Source organism: Numida meleagris, chromosome 2 (assembly GCF_002078875.1).
Source record: "Numida meleagris isolate 19003 breed g44 Domestic line chromosome 2, NumMel1.0, whole genome shotgun sequence".
In the NCBI taxonomy this organism is placed as follows: domain Eukaryota; kingdom Metazoa; phylum Chordata; class Aves; order Galliformes; family Numididae; genus Numida; species Numida meleagris.
In genome coordinates this window covers 42476046-42497957 of record NC_034410.1, presented here as the reverse complement: position 1 = coordinate 42497957, position 21912 = coordinate 42476046, and the positions used below count along the sequence as shown (strand labels likewise).

Genomic DNA, 21912 nt, shown 5'->3' with positions numbered 1-21912 from the left:
ATTTCCCTGAACTGATACCTCCAAACCATTCAAAAGAAAAAAGTTCAAAATGCAGAAGTGGAAATAAATTCAGCTGAAGGACACATCCCAGAAACAAGTGGGTATCTGTGCAAAGATTCTGCATCTTTGTAACAGTTCTTGCCCTTATGCATCCAGCAGTATGGCATCAATTCATTTTTCTGTTACTAAATGTGTATTTGTGGTCAGCACATTATTTTGGAAGTTGGAAATGTTGCAGCAAAGCAGCAAGTATCCAGCTATTTGATAACAGTAATCAGGCAACCCCTTCTGAGGCATGAAAGGCACTGCTGCTGCACTAAGTTATCCTTAGCTACTTTTCTCCTACTAATGCATATGCCATCAGCAAGACCTAAGCAGTCCCCACCTATGCAGCTTGTTACTGTACTTGGAAAGGGTCTGCAGCGCCAGTATGTTAAGCAGTGGATTAACTCTGACCTTTACCTATTTACACGGTTACTCAGCTGTCAGCCATGGGCAGTAAGTTCCAGTGATTAGATCAGCTTAAGCAATCCTTTGGTGATCGTATTTCACAAACTTAAATACACTTGCAATGCAGTACCAAAAAAGTCTAATACAAGTGTTGAGGTTTAACATGATAGTCCCACAGATTTTAGACTGCATTGGGCAGGATCTCTAAAGAATGAGAATCTTAGCTTTTAGCATCTATGCAAGTAGGGAGGGTCATGAAAGAGAGAGGGATGAAAAGAATAGTGGCTGTGTTTTTGTTAAAGATCTCCAAACAAAAATTAACTCACCCTGCACACTGGTAATAGCATTCTATTTAAAAAGGAAAAAAGTGCTTAAATGTCACTGTTTCTTGCTATAGAGTCACTACAAACTCTATAGCAAGAAACAGTTCAGTATGATTCCTGTGGTATCTAACTTTGAAAACAAACCAACCTACACCAACATCAGCCCTCCCTGAAGAGATTCAATTGCAATTACATTTCATTTAAAAACTAATTTAGTGTGAGACTGCTTCTCTGCTAAAAAGGTAGGGGAAGAGAAAGGTGGGCTAAACTAGATAGACAGAAGTTGCTAAGGGAAGAAATCTGCCCAGGGATGAAGTCATGCTCCCACGAGCTGAGACACCCATTCTATTTCTGGCACTCCTGCTGTCATAGTGCTAAGGCCTTGGGAGTTGGGTATGAGACTGGGCTCACTTCCTCCCTTTTAAGACACCATACTTGTGCTCATAAACAGTTGTACTAATTACAGTGTAACTGCTCATCGAGCACTACCTCGCATGCATAAGACACTGCCTCAGGTGGGTATTATGAAGGTCCATTAACACAAAATACATGGAATATTTTGTGATACAGTACCTCTGATGAGTAAAATACAGAGTAACTCTGACAAGTTTGCTGCATCACGGCAAGGCAGCACAGTACAGCTGCAGAGCACTATTACTGCTACTCTGAACAAAAAATAGCAAGTGATCCCCTTCTTGCAATAGAGTATTTGCCCTAACACACTCAAACATTTCATATAAGGTGATTCAGTACAACTGGAGGTTAAACTGAAAATAAAAACATTGAAGAAAGATCTGCTTAAGTGTTCCATAGCTACCCTCCCTGCAATGTTTTAATGAGTTATTCTCTCCTCACATAAAAACTTATTACAGTCTTTGAATATCCCTTGTGAATAGTTATTTGTGTCAGATTTCAGGACTTGAGATTATACAAAGAGCTTACACTACTTGTGCTGAGCAGGAGAACGCTCCTCCTAGTCAGTCATTCTGCCCTCAGGTCTTTCCTCTGCTATTTCACCAGCTACAGCCTCAGCCCAGGCTGCAGGGACTGAGCTATGAATGCTAGTAGTGCTGCTGTGCTTCTGCACCACAATGAGTTGTGGATCTCTAGGAAACTGCCATTATTTTTAATTAAAAAAGTCACTGCTGGCAGCCATGTATCAAATCATAACTTTAGGGAGCCCTGTTGGTACACTGCATCCTCTGGATCCTGAAAACCAAACATGTCTTGGGAAGAGAGCAATGACGTATTTCTCTTTGACACAAGTCCCTACCCCTTCTATATTCCAACACTTTGTGCTCTTCATATAAGATCTTTCATCTATAAATCTTAAGCACTTCCTAAACACATCTCTGGAGCAACACCAAGCCTTCAATAGGGAAGGAGCCATTACAGGCACAGTGCAGACATCTTGTTGAATGTGGTACTGAGGTGGGTAGGTCCTAATTGTAGTCTCCAAATCGCTCAAGAATAAATTGCCTTTCCCTTCTGATAATTCCACTGAAGTTATTTTTAAAGTTCCTAAATGCTTTTCAAAATTGTGCTTTTACTGGCATATTACACAGGCAATTTGATAGAAGCAGTAATACCAGATCTCCACACCTGCATTCAGTTATTCCTTTCACCATAAAGAATTACAAGAGCTCAAGAATGGATCTCTGATAAGAACACAAATTTATTTTGGGGAATCGCATTCACAGACACATTCAGCATGACAGTGCTTTGTAACGCAGTGGTTAGCAATGCTTTACTGCAGTTCTTGGGGAAGATTTGCAGGATGGGCAGAAAGGCTTCCTCTATACTTGGGCTTCTACTGAAGAGTCTGAAAGGTCTTCATACTCAAGAGTCAATGCTCTAGGGGATCCTTTAAGGAACATATCCCTAACAGCTTTCATCACATCATTTTCCAGTGCTTTTTCCACTCATGCAGGGAATAATCACAACACTTCTTTCCAAAGGAGCAGTTTACGTGAGGAGAAAAAGCAATGGCTACTGCATTAGGACCACTTTGCTCTCAGCTGCCACATGTACAGCACCTGCCTCAGGTCACTATTTGGGGCTTTGAATCCTGCACTTGTGTTAAAAATAAGTGGTGTTCACCTCCACCATACACAAATTAGGATTTCTCAGCCAAAATTTCTTTAACAAGTTCCAAATTTGTAGAATAGAATCACCAAGATTGGAAAAGGCCTCCAAGATCATCCAGCCCAACCATCTACCTATCACCAATATTTCCCACTAAACCATGGCCCTCAGTACATCATCTAAACATTTCTTGAAGACTTCCAGGGATGGTGATTCCACCACCTTACAGAGAAGCCTGTGCCAGTGCTTTACCTCACTTTTAAAGAAGAAATTTTTCCCAACGTCCAATCTAAATCTCCCTGGTGCAACTTGAGGCCATTCCCTCTCTCTGTTACCTGGGAGAAGAGGCTGACTTCCACCTCACCACAGCCTCCTTTTATGTAGCTGTAGAAAGCAATAAAGTCTCCAGAAAGCCTCCTTTTCCTCAAGACTAAGTAATCCCAGTTACCTCAGCCGCTCCCCATAAGACATGTGCTCCAGACCCCTCACAACTTTGTTGCCCTTCTCTGGCCACTCTCCAGGGCCTCAATGTCTTTCTGGCAATGATGGGCCCAAAACTGAACACAGTACTCCAGGTGTGGCCTCACCAATGAATTCCCTTCACTCCTCAAGACCTGGAAGTCAGGTAGCACATCACTTGCATCATGAACGCTAAAATGATAAGAGGCTGGATGAAACAGGCTAGAAACTCCTAAGACACATCAGAAAAAAGCTGCCAGGAAGTCACACAGAAGTGCATGTGCAGAGCACAAAGCAGCATTTTCATATATATGCATAACAGTGAAGCTGTGAGGCAGCACATACATACCTAATAAGCTAGAAGAGAATAGGAATGTGAGCTTAATTTCCTTATAGATTAAGAGACACCCAGTGAATCTATTTGAACTGAAATGAGATGAAACAAAACACTAACTGCCAACACAAAAATAAGTTTGATTTGAGTGTGTATGTGACTGAGAAGCAGAGTAGTTCTCTGGAGAACTAAAGTTCAAGGGATGACAACGTCCCAGGAGAGAGACACAGCAGATCCCACTTAGTGCAAAGCTGGATAAAAGCAGATTGATCACTAGTAAGCAGACAGCTAAAATTGTCCCCAAAAGGTGTAATAGTATGAAGGAAGAATTTCAGCAGCCTAAGGGGAGAAGGGAAAGACACCAAATCCCCCAAAAGAGGAAAATTAAGGCACAACATATGGACTTTGAAAGATGAAGAAAGAGGCAAGTCACTACTGAGAAATTGAAAGCTGAATACACTAACAGACTGCCAAAGAAAGACCAAGGTAAGAGGATTGAGGTGGTTCCTCCTAATTGGTACTGACAACCCCCACTCTGAAAGCCAAGAGACTGTGTGGCAGAATTGGGAAATAAAGTTGACAGTGTGGGATAATTTCAGTACCTAAGACAGCACCACCTCAAGAGAGATTCTACTCGAGGAGATGAAGATCACATCTGAAAAGAAGAAGCAACAACTGCAAATTAATAAAGCTTGGTGTGATTCAAAAAACCATCCTTCAGTTCAGAGAAAAGCTCTGAGAATAAATTTTTACATGTACCATTTTTGGTAAAATGTGGCCTCTACCATAGGACAACATAAGCTAGCAGAGCAAATCACAGAAGAATGGTATATGGTGACTATCAAAAGTCAATCTTAGCTATGAAAGTCTCTTTGTAGATTGAGATGAAAGAGTAAGCAAACAGCTAAAAACACATCTCTGAATACCCCCACGCAGCATAAGAGAAAGTTGCTGAACAACTTGAAGTTGTACATGGGGTATATTATCCATCAACATTTAACTAAACTTTGCATGCAAAGCCAGCAGTGCATGCAGCTTAACAAACAAGCAGTGCAACTCTGGAAAATTCAGAAAAAGCTGTGCCTCGGAGACTATCACTTTCAGAAAGGCACCAGGTAGCTTCTTGTTTGAATACTTATCCAAGAAAGTGAGAATTAAGACAATGATTTAACAGAAGGACAACCTCAATAGAAGATTAAATACTTGTTTGACAGTTCACCTGGATGCCTGCATAAAGTTGCCAGCAGACTGTATTGTTCATACTAGACTCAAGTCTAGTAATAAAAGTACTTTCCATTTTTAGCAACCTGGATCTTCGATAACTGCATGCACCTTTTCCCCTCATTTCCTTCCCAAAGGAAAGTTGAGCTAGTGCTATTATTCCATTTAACCAAATGAAAGATTGATAACTTAAGTGATTCAGCTATAGCCACAAATAAAAAAAAAATCAATCAATTCATAACTCAGACCTATGTTGGTAAGACACAAGCCATCTTTGTCTCACATTCTAGTAAAATAAAAAGAAACCACCATTCCCTTTTCTGACTCAGCATACCATTTTTCCATGCCTTTTAATACACACTTAGATGTCATCAGTTTAAAATCAAGATCTCACACTGAAATACATGAACACATGCTTTTACAGAACATTAAGATGATAAATTTTCTCCCCTTTTTTAAACACTTGGATTCAGCACTGAGCTGGCTCTCTGCAGCTCCAAGCTTCTCCAAATTAAGTGCAAAGTGTATGCAGGCTTTCACTTGAGAAAGTGTGAGTAATGTGCTTCTGCTATCCTACCAATGAGCATTCTTGCTTCTTCCTAGCATGGCTGCTTCTATTCTAAATGCTGGAGGAAATCACTCATTTAAAGAAAAAATGCATTTGCTTTTACGAAAGCTATTTTTTTAGGCAGTTACATATGTAACTTAATCACTCACCCATACACAAAAGGATGTATAAAATCGCAAAAAAACCAACAAAAATGAAAGAGGTTACACCACAAACTGAATTTTTAATAAATGCACTTTAAGTACTTTAACTGCACAGATACAGAAATAAATACACAGGTCACACTGTAAACATTTGTAACATTTTCTGTACTGACTTCATTCCAGTAAGATGATCTTTATTTATAGGGACCTCTTTAGCACAGCAAAGCAATGCTATCTCAGCATCACTGCAACCACACCTTTACAGAGCACTGGAGTTTAAAAGTTCATTTTGGCCTATTTCTCACAAGAAGCTGAACTCCCTCTAAAGCTGAGTGTCCCCTGAATTTCTCAAGTTTTCTGTACTCTGCTATTTTTGGTTCTCTTTCTGAGCAGCAAATAATTGAAGCAGAGTGCAACCTTTTCACACTTTAAATCTGACCTAGAAACACACAGTTACAATTCAGCAGACCAATCCTTAGTCTGTTTGAGAATAGGGGTGGTATGGCCTATTCCTTCTGCAGAAAGCTCAATCCAGTGGAATAAGAGCACAGAGCAAATAGCCAAACCTGGTGCTTGGATTTAGAAGTGGAATTTAGTCACTGAGCTCATCCTAGGATCACGCAAAGCAGAGAACTATCTGCATGAGAGAATGGGAGAAGGGCATTTCCTTACCTCACACAGTTTATATGAGGTTGTCCTCAAAGCTATGATTCATTATGGGCTGTAAGGAGCTTGAGAATAAACAAATAGACACCTGAAGTAGCTGACATCCCCAGCTTTTGTTTCCGTGTTTGGCAAGAAACTAGAGGCAGTGCTATGCATCCTGTATACTCAAGTATCCACTTCTTTCTTTTTCTAGCTCTAACCAACCCTCTTAGGTTAAGATTACAGCAAATTTACTTTTTGGAACACAACAGAAAACACAGTAATGACAGCAGAGCAGCAAGGTCCTCAGCTGCAGCAAGTGAGGATTTGCTCAAATGTAACTGCCACAGGCACAGAAATCAGGAAAGAAGCTGCTTACCTTCAGAATGCCTCAGGTAGGCAGGGATCTCCAACAAGATACCCTTGCCTCCACTGCCAACCATTAAATGAGTTCTGGGAAGGGGTGGATCCTTGCTCCACCCCTTCCAGTCACTCAGGTTCATTGCATTCACCTGAGCTCTCCAGGTTGACCCTACTTTCCCACCAGGTGACTTGAACTAGTGATTCAGAACATCTTAGCATTTCTGCTACACCTTCACACTGCATTTTTCTGTCTGGTTTTACTAAGCATACCAGTTTGCTTTTATACCAGCTATCAAACAAGGAGTCATACTGCCAAACTTCTTCTGCTTACCCAGTGAATTCCCACCACACTTAGAGGAATGCATTTAGCTGCACCCAAAAGACTTCCACCCATACCATATGTAGCAGTGCACTACCATCCCTATGCAGACATTATTGCTTACTATTAGGAATGGTAACAAAGAGGGGCAAATCATCCACTGGAATGAATTATGTATAGTCAATGGTATCAGCGTGAACAGTTTTATCAAAAAAGCCTAGAGGTCCTGAGGAGTAGCTGGAAAAAAATCACTGCAGTGCATCACATGCTACTTGAGTGGATGACTAAGCAACAAGTGTTTAAGCACACTTCTTTACTGAAGAAAACACAGGCTCTCCTTGAAGAAAAACTAAGAACAAAGTCATAACAAGCCCTACTCAGTGGCTCACATTACAACAAAAAAACAGCATTCACTTTGATTGTGAAGGCTCTGATCTCACTCCACACCATTTTCCTTTTGATGTTTTTTTTTTTAAATCTTGTGACTAGTGTTCAATGTCAGTGGTAATTAATGGCTGCAAGTACAAGAACTCCATATTGCTAGTTGGCTCTGTTGTTACTTCTATATCAAAATGTCTTCTTCGCTAGAGTTAACTTCTGAAGCACAATCATTCAGGATTTAGCTGATGAAGGACCTATGACTTCTAACATGCTCCTGTGTAGCAGCGACAAACACCACTTGAATTACTAGAGATTACTAAGAGATGAGTTACTATCTCATCTTTTTACTTCAGGCAGCACAGGGAAACACTGCAAAGCAGAACATACCACTGGGGACAACAGATCACAAGGGTTAAAATTAAAGAAGACGGTTTGACAGCTTTCAACTCATGCGGTAGTATTACTAAAAAGTGTTTTGAGTTATGTCACACAGGGCAAGTGTCACTACAGTTAGTGAGAACTTACTGTGCCAGCAAATGTCAGGACAAATTACACTGCAGGACAAGCACCCTGTGTGACACCCACACTTCCAAAAGGCAGAGCTTCCACCCACTGCCAAGAAACTGCTTCCATTTCCAAGTCAGTAAATACTTAATTGCTCTTATTCAAATCAAAACAGCACATGGAGAATACTATAGTGACATTATTGGCAATTTTAGGATCCCTCCCCAGATGGAGAGACAAAATGCTTTGATTCTCCACCACCTTATAATACCATCACTTCAAATCTCTGGACTCACATACGTAAGTGGCTGCCTTGAAGCCACTGCTCACCACACTAATGAAAAATGCCTCTCTGTCTCTTACACTCCTGGGTCTGCCTGTACCCTTCCAGTCTCTCACCTCTTAGATCAGATGCTCTCGGCAGAAAGGAGAACTTGCAAATTATGCTAAGCCTGGCATGGTACCTGGTACAACTGATGGCTCGTCAGTGCCTAGGGTTCCTCAGTACTAACAGTAAAAGTGAAGAACAGGAACATGAAATTTATTGTACCAGAAAGGAGAAAGATGGGGCTAAGTCATAACAAAAGCTATAAAACATTTCGTGAGTTGAAGGAAGTTTTTTACTCAGTCTGAACTTTTCTAATACGATTTCCTGTAAGTTTTCAGGAGCTCTTCTAAAGAGGTTTTAATTTAATACTTAGACAAATTAACTGAAACCTGCATAATATCTATATTGAAAAAACAGAGTTGAGTACAAACCAGAAGGAAGTCCATTGCCATAATTCCTTAGATTTACTTGGTTTCAATCATTTCTCATCCAAAATTTAAACCACCACAAAAAATAACCACCTAAAGGCTATGATAAGTAGTGTCCACAAATAAATGGCAATATGGAAGTTTGAGGACTCAAGGTCTAACTTCAGTTAGAGACACTATTACCTCCAGGTATTTATTCTATCCCAAGAAGTCTACTGCAGTAACTCCACTATCTCAGTTTCTTTAAAGTGGAGAGTAAACAGCACTGAAATTGCAATGAAGTTTTAAATGAAGATGCAGACTGTACACAGAAGTAGCTGGAGTGCAAGCTCACAATCCACACAACTACTGCAAGGATGACAGCCTTTGGCAAATGAAAACTAACAGTGCAACTCTGGGGCTGTAACAACGTTTTTTTGCTGTGAATAAGTGCCAATATATCCAGTTAACTAAGACACTGCAAGACATTCTGACCCTGTACATTTTTCTGAGCCACTAGTACCAGCTCTTTTCAGAAAAGAATCAATTTATGTGCAGCTCTGTCTGTCACTGCCTTGCATTCTGAATGGCTGAACTTGAGCTATGTCTGTGTAAGCTGAATTCCCTTCCCTGCATTCATTCTCCATTCCCAGAATGGCTGCTGCAGGAATGCGAATCTTATTTGGAAGGATTACTTGTCACGCAACAGCCAGACGCCCTGCCCAAGACTGGGCTCCTTCCCATGGCAGAAACCATAAAACTCTAGAGTTCCTATTCAGGAACATGCATGATTAATGTGGGCAAGGTGGGAACACACAACAGTACCATCATACTGTGTATGCAGAACCAAAGCTGTCACCCTCCCTTCCCTGGTTTCCATTATATTAGGGATTTGGGCTAAAGCTGGGGATCTCACTAAATGCAAGCATGAACACATACAGAACAAGCATAGGCCAGACCAGGATGCACACCTGTTGAACAATAGATGGTAGCAACAGAGATTCCACTTAACACTTACATGCAGACAGCAGGTGTCACACAAGTATATGGAAGGGAAAAAATGAAACAGAATTACCTCTTGTCTAGAGTAGTGCATGCAAGCTTTTATCATCTATGTACATTCCTCCATAACAACAGTTAAGGAATCTTACTGGAATGTTCCAAGCACTCAAGAGCTTGAATGTGTTTTTTCCTTGCAAGTTTTATTTGCTGATGCTTATCTTCGCATTTTCTAAATACTTCACACATTCCATTCCTGTTATTTCAACGTATAAGGGATCATTTCCTACTTCATAGGATGTCATGACATAGCCTGTTTCCTTTTCCATCTTAAGAGGAACTCCATAAAGTCAGCTCTTCCACAAGAGAGGAAAGGGGAATGCATGTCATGCTTGTGATAAATGGCAGGTAACACAGGGATCTGGTGGCCAGTATTTCTGCACAGAAGAGAAGCAATGGCAGTACATTCCACCAGCAGAAATTGTTCCTTCATTACTGAACACAAGCTGGTGAGAATGGAGTATCACACAGACTTCAGCTGGAAATCCTTCCTAGAAAGCAGACACCAGCTAAAATTCATTGTACTCCCCTCTTTCGTGCAAATGCACAGCTGCCTGATTTGAGATCTTAAGTAAGATAGAGCTAGAGATGCAGTTTTGCATTTGCTCTGTACCAATTTTGTGTTGATCAGAAAAGCTAGAACCTGAAGTCCCATAAGAACCATTCTCCAGCCATACAAGAGTACACTTTCTTCAAAAGGAGAAATTTTAATAGATTATCTTGTTCTATGAAGAGTTTCTACCAGTTAAAAGTTTTATTTTTTAAGATCTGTTCTGAACTTCTCCTGAAAATAACTCAGTAAAAGAAGCTTTCAGAATAAGTGCTAGTATATACAGGCAAAAGATGGATGTATGGAGCTCTCCACAACTTTAAACTTCAAAGAATACATTGTCAGTATTTTTTGTTTGAAGATATAGAAAAGCTGCCTCAGTTCTAGTAAACATGCCATACATGAATCCTAGAAGTGAAAGAATACTAAGATTACATGAATAAAATGGCATAGTTTGTGTCTGTAACAACAGAGTTTTGACACTTTCTGGTCAAGATTCAGCACTAAGTTATACAGGTTTCAATTCTACTTCAATCTACATCACTGTAGAGTTAATAAGCACTTAAACAATATATCACATGAAACAAAAAAGTGAGGAGGTGGAAAGCTTATCAGCACAGCCTAAAACCAGACAATCAATGGAGCTACCTTAGCAGACACTTCACATGAAAGCTTGAATTGCAAAGGCTCTGAGAATTCACGTTTTTCACTGACTCTCAAAAATTTACATATTTTCTAGTCTGAATATTGTCCAGATACACACTTATTGTAGACCATAGTCATAATGTGATGGAAAGCACAGCAATGACAGCAGAGCAGCAAGATCCCAGGCTACAGCAAGTGAGGATTTGCTCAAATGCAATGGCCATAGGCACAAAAATAAGAAGCTGCTTACCTTCAGAAGACCTCAGATATGCAGGGATCTCTAACAAGATACCCTCACTTCCACTGCCAACCCTTAAATGAGGTCTGGGAAGGGGTGGATCCTGGCTCCACCCCTTCCAGGAACTCAGGTGCATTGCTTACAGCTGAGCTCCCCTTAGTTGGCCCTGCCTTCCCATCAGGTGCTCAATCACTGGTTCAAGCCCTGACTTAGCATTTTTGTTACAATAGTTATTAGCAGACTTGAACAAGCTTCCGAGAGCACCTCAATTGCCCCACTGGGCACAGAGATAGCTGCACTCCACTGAAGAGAAACAAACTGGCAGAATAAACCTTTTGTGCTTTACCTTGTAATGGGAAGTGCAGATGCCTTCAAACATATCTATATCCACACAGTCCATTGATTCTGACCTTTCTGGTAACAGCAGCTCTTCCAGCTTCTTGTTTTCTTACTTTTAATTTGCCAGCTGATGCAACCTGTAAATTTACAGAAGTGGGTATGTTATTCCAAGATGTTTATCCATCTCATTCTACAAGGCACTCAACTTTAATACATATGGCACTGTGCCACGTGTCTCCTATTGCTCTCGAGAGCATTCAGCACAATAGCTTACAGACCAGTGTTTCAATATGTCATCAATTTCTTTTTGGTGGATAAAGAAAGAGATTCTTCTATTGGATTTCTTTTTCAGGAAGTCATATCCCATGTGTGTATATCCTATGTTTGAGAAAATGCTTTTACCTTATTAATTTCAAACACTTAAGATGCTGAATTGTCAATTTACTTCTGAATTTATCTGTTAAAGGCTCATTCTCATGCAAAGAGAAAGTTAAATTTAAATACTAGCTCAGGAGTAGAAGTGCTACTAATTTGAGAGAGAGGAGAGTGGCAGAGCTGCTGAGATATAGATCCGTTTTCAGCAATTAAGGTAACAAAAAGAAAAACCTCCTTCAAAAAACGACTTTGAATGCTGCTCAAATTTTTTTAGCAACAGGGAATTTCTTTTATAGAAATACTTAGGGAATCACAGAGAGGTTCCTTAAACGTATCTGCAGCTGCACTGCATGTATTTAAATTTGAGCATCCAACCAAAAAGAGCTCTGAAAACCAAGCAATAGTTTTTCTGATTAAGCACAGCAGCTGCCATCAGTGGGATCTATGAGGGCATCATGTATGTTTGAACCACGGGCCAGATCATTTGGCTTATCAGGAAGTGACAGTAGAGTAAGAAATGTGAAATACGTACACCTTGGTACGTGCCTGGATGCAGGTAGAGAGAGCTCTGAGGGCATAGCACTACTAAAGAACTGACTAAAGTTCAAAAAAAAAATGGATTGTCACATGGCAAATTCCTACAGAACAAAGACTTCATGTATGCAAACATGTCAACTGTGCGACTGTAGGGAGAGATATGAGATATGCTGCACTGCAGAAGGAGGAAGAATGAGCCAACAGCAGCTGGCATGATAAAGAGTTTGTGAAAAGACATCTAGAATGTTTTTTTCTTGGTTGTTCAGGAAGATAAATTATCCTAAATCATAGACTCTGCTCAAATGCTGATGGAAACAGAAAAAATGAATAGATTTTAGTCTGCCATTATAAAAAGAATGCTATACTATTACTCAGATTCAAAACTTGGTTGTATTCTTCATATATAATACTGCGTTAATATTTTACAGTTTGTCCCCTGTAATGATAAACATTACATGAAGTAACGCCCATGTTGACTAACAAGATGCCTGGAGTGTCTTCAGGCATCTTCTTATGTGATATGCCTTTGTCTATTTGCTCAGAAACTAAAGCAAAAAGAACTGTTAGAGAACATTTTCATCTTGGTTAGCTTCTCTCCTGATTTCAGTTACACTGTTAACCTACATAGGTACCAAAGGAAAAAAAAAATGACAGCATTGCTCTTGGCTCCACTTGCAGATGTTAGATCTACCTCTGAAGAGTCTTACCACGTGAAAAGCAGATTTCAGTTTTTCTATGAGTGCTTGTATGCACAAGTACTCTATCTACACCTCCCTAATTTGAAATTATTGCAGAACATGCTAAAAAACATTGCTTTAACAGCCTGACGCATATAATATTGGTCACCCCTCCAAAGTCTTCAAATAGGAACACCACTGGTCAGGCAAAATCTCTCTATTTTTTGCACCTTGGGAGTGGTTTTACTTCCAGAAGTAGAAAGTGAACAGCCAAGGTACACAAAGGGCACACAAGTTCCACTCCACTGATTTTGATTAATCTGTTTGCAGTGGATGTTGATCTGGGCCAACGATGACAAAGTTGCAACTACTTCCCAGATACAAAGAACTCCCAAAATAGCTATGCACTTTCAATCTTGAGAGAATTATATGCAAAACTGTGCATGTGTGCATGTATTATTAAATCCCACAATCAATCTTAGTGTATTACTTCCATTTTTTGGACCATAATAAAGGACTGATGAACATAGTCCTGCTTCGCCCTGTGTAGCGGACTACATCTAGATTGCAATCTGAATACCAGTGGTCCTTTTGGTGACAGTTACTTTCACCAATTCCCCCATGTCTGCCACAACAAACACTATACTTGGGGTTTGTCACAAAACTCTTCTTGCTCCTTTGAAGCACTGTGATGCTTTACATGAAGGCGCCTCCCGGTAAAGCCTCCTCTTCTCCAGACTGAACAATCCCAGTTCCCTCAGCCGCTCCCCATAAGACACGTGCTCCAGACCCTTTACAGCTTCACTGCTCTTCTCTGGACACGCTCCAGGGCCTCAATGTCCTTCTTGTAGGAAGGGGCCCAAAACTGAACAGAGTACTCGAGGTGCAGTCTTACCAGTGCCAAGTGCCAATGTCACTGCTTATAGTTTCAGAATAAATTCAATCCTGTCAGCATTACTGTGCCAGGAGTAAGAAGCAGATTAGAGCTTCCCCACTGCCATGGAGAGCATCATATTCCTAACGCTACATCACATCTATAGGTAACATCTCTAACCTCAGCAGTTCTTCAGTTCTAGTACCTCAAACTCAAATTGGAAGAGCTGTATTTACAACAGGGTACAGAGCAGGTCCAAATTTGCAATCTGGTCTCACTCCTAACCTATTACTGGTGAAGTATACCTTAGTTTTCAGTCAGGAGATTCAGCTATGTAACTTTTTTGAGGTGTATTTTAAGTTTAAAACATAATTGCAATTAAAAAAAATATTTTGTACATTTACTGTGGCCAGCATATGCCTCCAGTTGAATTATTTGCAGTCAGACCACAGTAACTATGTTTCTCATGATTTCCTGCAGTGTAATTCAGGTAATGACAAAATAGTTTTTGGTTCAGTTCAATTTGTACCTAGTAAACTAACTGCTAAGTATTACAGCCAAATTCCCACCCTCTAACTCAATGGAGAGATGCTGCCACCATGTTGTCTAGAGTGGTGCTCCACCATAGTATAATAGAATAGAATAGAATAGAATAGAATAGAATAGAATAGAATAGAATAGAATAGAATAGAATAGAATAGAATAGAATAGAATAGAATTTCTGTATACATTAGTTGCCTCTATTTACCTGGCAAACGACAAATTCATTTTATAGCATGGTGAAAAGCCCTACTCTAGGTTAATCCTCACAGAAGAACTTGTTTGCCTGCAGTGAGATGGTTTGGAGAATAAGTTTGTTAGGTTTTGCTGATGCAGTTGCAGCCTGTTGCATGCCACCAAGGGACTTGGCTTAGCCCAACTCTTACCATGGGCAGCTGCAGACTGCAAGGCAATGTGTTGCCTGCTGATTCAGCTTATCTGCTAAGGCAAAATTCAGCCCTGGCACAACCTCCGAGGGAAGGCAGCACCAGAGCAGACGCTACAGCACAGGCACTTAGCAATATTACCTCCTGTTGCCAGCAGAGGAAAGATTGCCCAGTGTTTTCAAACTTCTTGAGGCATGCTGTGTCAATACATAAAACATCTTTAATATATGCACATTATTGCAGCTATTTTAGCATAATATTGGCATGTCAGTCTTATTAGCAATAAGAAAAGGCTTTGTCACTAATAAGCATGAGTTGTATCTTATTCTGCAGTATGCTGTTCTACCTGCAGATCCTACATACAGCTGTATAATGGCATCTCTCCCATTGTAACACTTACAGTTGCCTTCTTTTTTCTTTCATCTCTCCAGTGAAAGATTAAAGTCCAATCTACTCCGTATCTGGCATTCATTAAGTGAACATCAGTTTACAAGGGTAGAGGAAATCCCTTTAGCCTTAATAGGATTAAAGGTATTTCTTCTGTTTTGCTGTTTTCAATTCCTCAGAAATAAAGAATATATTTAAAAAGAATAGTTGGTGGTCACACAGCTCATTAGCGTGATCCACCACAATCAGAATAGGTAGCATAAAGTTGTCATAATTATTTCATCGCATCTGCAGAGGTTACTTCATTAGGACCTACAGTAAACCAGAAAGTAGATAAGTCACACTGAGACTATGGCAAAGTAGGCAACACCTAATAGCTTGCATGTGCGGATTTAGTTCTGGTTAACACAGCATTTAAGTAAAGTTTTATATTGTTTTCAGATCGAGGTGGTATTGCTGTTACCATATTGCTATCTGTTCCTGCAGCTGATCTGGTTCTATCACTTTACAAACGTAAGGGTCGGAACTTTATAAAGCTTTGAACAATTGCATCTGCTTTCCAGAAGTACTGCTGCAAAACACTAGGAAAACATTACAGCATTATTTTTTTTGCTTTGCTTTTTGAACTGCATTCCTCAGGTTCACTCTTCCCCGTGTCCTCCCTCAAAAGAAGCTGGCTGTGACATGACAGAATCACACAGCAGCAGCACATTCCCATTACTGATTTAGCGCCTGAAGCAGCAGAAGGAGCATTTTTGAACATTAAATTACCAGTAGGATAAAGGGGGACTGATCCTATTTGCTCTGATTAGCGGCTATTTCCACAGAAAGAACTCCCGCCATAGAGCCGGAAGCTTTCTGTAGTTACAAACGGGGGATTTTCTCTAAGATCATCTGCCTCGCAGTTGAGCTGCACAAGCACGGCCATTTATTCACAGCACAGTTCAATCCCCTTCCCATTTTTTCCTGTAGAAGTCAATTCAGTCCTTAATTCCTAACGCACCGCCGTTCTACCTCTCCTCCGACCCTTCCACTCCATGCAAGCTTTAACATATTATCCTGAACCAGTCCGTGGGCCCCTCCTACTATTCGAATGAAACAGACGAAAGCTCTCGCTCGCAAACTGCCGGCTTAGAAGGTGCTGCCTAGCACAGCACCACACGCAGCCTCTCCTACGGCCGTGCTCCCGAGCTGTGTAAGGAAGGATGCCGTCCTGCATGCAGCCTTCTTTAAACACAGTGTGCACGGCACGGGCTCCGCTCCTCAAGCCGTGGAGCAGTCTGTGCCTTTGGCTCCGTATCGCCCATATGTATCCCGGCACACACGCTCACCGCGCCCGGCAAGCGCCTTGCCGCTCCTGCCTTAACATACCCTGCCTCGTAACAGCGATGCGCGGCTTTTCCTGCACCGATCGATACGAATGTCACCTCTCCCCGTCACTCCAGGAGGAGTGGAAACCACCGCTGGCGATTCCCGGTGCGCGCCTACCTCTGAAACCGCTTATTCACGTACGCCAGAGGGATGCAGAAGGACATCTAAAATGCAGCGTCTTTAAGCCAGCAGGGAGACCCGCCGGGCGGCTGCCACTTCAGACAGCATTTCATCCGGAGAAAAGGAGAGCCGAGGGAACGGAGCCCCTTCCCCTGCTGCTCCAGCGCGGAGCCGCCGGCTGCTGGCCTCCGCCGCGGGCACGGAGCGGAGCGGAGCGGCGGGCACACAGCGCCGCGCTCTGCCGCCGCCCGGCCCCGCCGCCGCCGCAGGCGGAGCTCCCGCGGGCCGCGCACAAAGCGGGGGGCGGCGGGAGGAGCGGCGGGCAGCTGGCCGGGAGGGGCCCGGCTGCGGCAGCGGGCGTGTGTCTGTCAGCGAGGGGCTGCGGCGGAGGGAGGTGGGAGGCAGGGCTTCGGCACGGCCCCACTGGAGCACGGAAAGGGGAGGTCCGGGGTTTAGGGAGGCAGTTTGAAAAGGCTGAGAGAGCCGCAGAAGCAGCGTGGAAATAGAATCATTCATAGAATACCCCGAGTTGGAAGGGACCCACAAGGATCACAGGATACGGTTGCCCTTCTGGACTGCAAGTGTACGTTGCCGGCTCATGTTGAATCTTTCATTAACCGACACTCCCAAATCCTTCTCCTCAGGGCTGCTCTCAAGCCATTCACCGTCCAACCTGTATCTGTGCTTGGGATTGCCCCTAACCAGGTGCAGGACCTTGCATCACCTTTAAGTGATGAGGTTGGCATGGGTCCACCTCTCAAGTGTGTCCAGGTCCCTCTGGATGGCATCCCTTCCCTCTAGCGTGTAAACTGCATCAATCAGCTTGGTGTCATCTTCAAACTTGCTGAGGGTGCACTTGATCCCACTGCCCATGTCACCTACAAAGATGTTAAATAACACCAGTCCCAACATCAATCCCTAAGGAACACCATGCATCACCAGTCTCCCCTTGGACATTGAGCCACTGACCACAACTCTGAGTGCGACCATCCAGCCATTTCCTTATCCAGAGAGTGGTCCATCCATCAAGTCCATTTTTCTCCAATTTGGCAACGAGGATGTCGTGAGGGACAGTGTCAAATGCTTCGCACAAGTCCAGGTAGATGATGTCAGTTGCTCTTCCTTTATCCACTGACACTGGAACTCCATCATGAAAGGCCTCCAAGCTTGTCAGGCATGACTTGCCCTTGGTGCAGCCGTGTTGGTTACAACCAATCACCTCGTCTTTATTTTCCATGTGCCTTAGTCTGCCTTCAGGAGGATCTGCTCCATGACCTTGCAAAACACAGAGGTGAGACTGACTGGCCTGTAGTTCCCTGGACCTTTCTTTTTTTCCCTTCTTGAAAATGGGGGTTATGTTTCCTCTTTTCCAATCGGTGGGAACTTTACCAGACTGCCATGACCTTTCAAATATGATGGATAGCGGCTTGGCAACTTCATCCGCCAGTTCCCTCAGAACTTGGGGATGGATCTCATCAGATCCCATGGACTCGTGCAACTTCACATTCTTTAGATGGTCTCAAACCTGATCTTCATTTACACCAGGCAGATCTACCTTCTCCAAGTTCATAGAATCATAGAATCATAGAATCATATAATGTCCTGGGTTGAAAAGAACCTCAAAGATCATCAAGTTTCAAACCCCCTGCTGAGTGCAGGGTTTCCAACCACTACACCAGGCTGCCCAGAGCTACGTCCAGCCTGGCCTTGAATGCCTCCAGGGAGGGGGCTGCAAGGTGGTGCATGCAGCTTCAGACCTGCCTGAAGGCCACAGAGATGAGCAGGACCTGCTGGCCTACTCCCTCTGCACTTCACTCCAGGGGCTTTGCAAACTTCTCAGCCTTTCCTCTCATTAAAGAAGGAGTTGCTGCTGGTAAAACACTACCTACACTGAAAATACGAGATATTTGATGAGACTGTTCAGTGGAAAAGCACCAACCACTGCGCTGTTTTTATGGCTTTCCATTCATTTTTCTTCTTTTGCCCAACATTTGAATTGCCTCATACCAGTAACAATGTGAATGGCTGCATCCATGTCACACTCCACAAGCATCTGCACTTAGTTATGTTTTGTCTGCCAGTCTGCGGATATTCAGTTTAAAATGTGCACACAAAGCAAATCACCTGCCAGCATATAAACTTAGTAACATGGTCAACAGCATTTGTAGTTATAGAGGATAAGACAGAATCTCTGCTCCAGTGCCTGGCAACAAAGGGTGTGTATATGTAAAATAAATGTCTCCATCTACATGAAGTGCCCAGCTAGGAGGGGTTGTAGAAAGGCTGTACATGTGCAGTTCAGCTTTGCAATATGTAATGATTTTTAGCAATCTGTGCAATCAAGCATAACATCCCCATAAACCCTTTAAAAGTTATTTTCCCAGTTTTTATGCAGTTAGCGTACCTTAGCACTGTACTTGGTAGTAGCTTGAATATTACCAGAGCTGGATGACAGCTTTATATCCTCTTCTGATGAATTTGATGCAGAGCCAGTGTTAGAAATGGAGTAACTGCTGAAGAACAAGGCTCTTCTTGGTAGACATGAAACTCCAATCCGGATTAAAAGAGAAGTGGGTTGAGGTAACAGTCTGAAGTTAAAAGCACTCCTATGCTCCACACAGAGGGGAATAGTTTGGTAGAACATCCATCAACTCTAATAACTTTTTAGATAATTTTGTTCTGTGAAAGCTTTTTCTTCTACAGTTGCTTAGAGTAATTCAGTAGGATATCTCGACCGCTGAGGAGACATGAACTTAGGGTTCACATTGATCATATATGAAAGCCATATTTCAGACAAATCACTTCTCTCTTTGTTTTACTGATCTACTGTCTGAGATTTAGTAGTTTGTTTTAAACAGGGGTTAAAATACATTTTCTGAAGAGACTAAGGTTCAACCTCTTTAGAGATTTCTAATTTAAGGAAAGGTTATGTCTTGTCTCTGGTCAAAAGCCAGCAAGCATGGCTCCTTTGAGGCACTAGAATTCAGAAGTAATTATACTGAACAAATGAAAAGACTTGGAATTTCTTCCTCATTGGAATAAAATTCATTTTGATGTTATAACTATGGTTATAAGAGATTTTCAAAATCATCATGGGATTTATAAAAGCACAAGACATTATTCATTCTTGTAACTAATGAAAAATAAAAAGGGAATTCTGAACCAAAGTAAATGGCAATTTTTGGTGCATAGGGAACATATATGGAACATTTTCATGTACAAAGTAAAATTTCTCTTTATGAAATGAGGGTAAGGGACAAGGTAGAATGAATGAGGCTGTGAACATGAACTCAATAGAAAAATACTTTTGTCCATGAAGTACTCATCACTCATGAGTCCTGAAGCCTGATGGATCTCCATCAGCTTCAAAGGGTCTGGATGAGTTGCACAAACAACACTGACCCAGTGTGGATAAAACATTCACAGAGGAGCCAGGGGAAGTCTGGTTACTGCTCCCAAGCCTGCTACCAAGCTAGAACATCCTTCTGATACACGGATTCATTTCTTCAGGTCTTCTTTTTCTCTTGTATCATTGGCCAATGTGACTTCAAGCTATCTGTGACAGACACAATCTTTAAATGCAGCACATGGATGAAAAGCTTCCCATTTTCAGCTAAGAATAGTAGATGTCATATTTAAAAAAATAAAACAAAATCATAGAACCTGAGCCAGCGTACTAAATTATTACTGAATTTTTCAGTGTCCTATCAAAAATGCGCCCCCAAGAGCTGTTCTCTTGGCAATGCAGAAGTGATGCTATTGCCAGCTCTCAGCGCTGACCATGAGGTGTCACAGATGAGCCAAACAGGTCTGGGTGCCCTACACAGCTGCCACCATTCATTCTCTGCAGACAAGTATCATGGTAGGTTACACATATTCACCAGAAGCTTATAAATATGCAGTTTTAAAGCTGAATCAGTATGTCACTGGGAGGAAAATGTATACAGAACTTATTACACAGTATTTTTCCACCCCCTTCTTATCCTAGAAGGACTGTAATTATTCCCTGCTGCAGGAGCTGTACAGTAGTAATCCCTCTCCTCCTACATGCTTCATTTACAACTTGAGAGCTAACAGCCTATTAAGTTTTAATAAATTATACTAAAATATTGTGGCACTGTTCTAAAAGTAAAACTTGGAAATGAATTGTAATGGCTTTGTTCCCAATACGTATAGAACTATCCCTTAAACACAGAACTTTTTTTTACAATAATATGTTGGCTTATAAACATCTGTGATCATAAATATTTCTCAGAGAAGAACTGGCAGAGAATGTGTAGTATTAGAGTCACATTTTTTTAAAGGCAGAAAGCTTCTTCCTGTTCACTATTAATCTCTTCTCCTTTCATCTCAAATTTAATTCATCTCTAGGTTTTTACAAAGTCATAAAATTATTCATGTGCTAAAAAGAATAGGTAATATGAGAACAGGAAAGACCTCACAAAGATAGGATAAAATTAGCAATAAAAATACTGGGAAGAGTAAGAAAAATGTTAGACCTTCAGTCTTTCAAGATTACAGCGTTGGCCTCAGCCATTTTAGAAAGTTTGCAAAATAAGGTTTCTCATTTTACATTCAGAGGAGTGTTTTTGATGGGGGGCTCGGTAGTGCTGTGATAACGGCAATCAGTGCAGTCTTCTGTTACTGCCATCTTTTGTGTTCAGACTTATGCTTAACAATGGCTCCCCAAATCCATGATTGAAATATTTGACTGAAGTAGTCTGGTTTTCAGGCTAATTGAACATTCACCTACTTCACTGACGAATGTGGAGTGCACAAATACCCAGCAGCTTTCAGAATGAAAGTCTCTGGAAGACTATCATTAAGCCTACAAACTTCAGAAACCTTACACTTCATATCTAGGGTTCTTCTCTCCTGTTCTGTCTCTCACCATCACCTCATATCACTCCAGAATTTGGAAAGAAGAAAAGAGAAGGGCAGAAGAGTCAAAAGATCATCAGACACAAATGACAAACTCATTCACACATAGGACAGGTGCTCATATTGAATGGCTTGAGGAAAGTGCTTGCAGTTCTGGTTTTGACTGCTATTAATCAAGACAGGATCTCAAGAAGGTAGCTATCAATAGGGGAAAATTGTTCTTGTGCTGGTTTCATGAGCATACCAGAAGTTTCAGAAAAATACCAGCTTCCTAAACATTTTGTTAAGTAACTCATGCCTTACAGATGGAAAAGCAGCAATCTATTTAAAATAAAAACATCCAAAAATAAACAAACAGAAAATTACCAAATCTTTAAAAATTCCCAGAGAGGAGAAGAAAAAC

At 41.5% G+C, this 21912-nt stretch overlaps 1 protein-coding gene across 2 annotated transcripts in view; it reads right to left on the bottom strand.

Moving 5' to 3' along the window:
- The window catches only part of TMEM108 (transmembrane protein 108), a 159238-nt gene extending 142369 nt beyond the window's left edge, over window positions 1-16869 (bottom strand). For both annotated transcript variants that reach the window (XM_021387621.1, XM_021387620.1), the window contains exons 1-2: window positions 16626-16869; window positions 11369-11498 (exon numbers count right to left, since the gene is read on the bottom strand). The gene's annotated coding sequence lies outside the window, so the exon portion shown is untranslated. The remainder of the gene's footprint in view (window positions 1-11368; window positions 11499-16625) is intronic.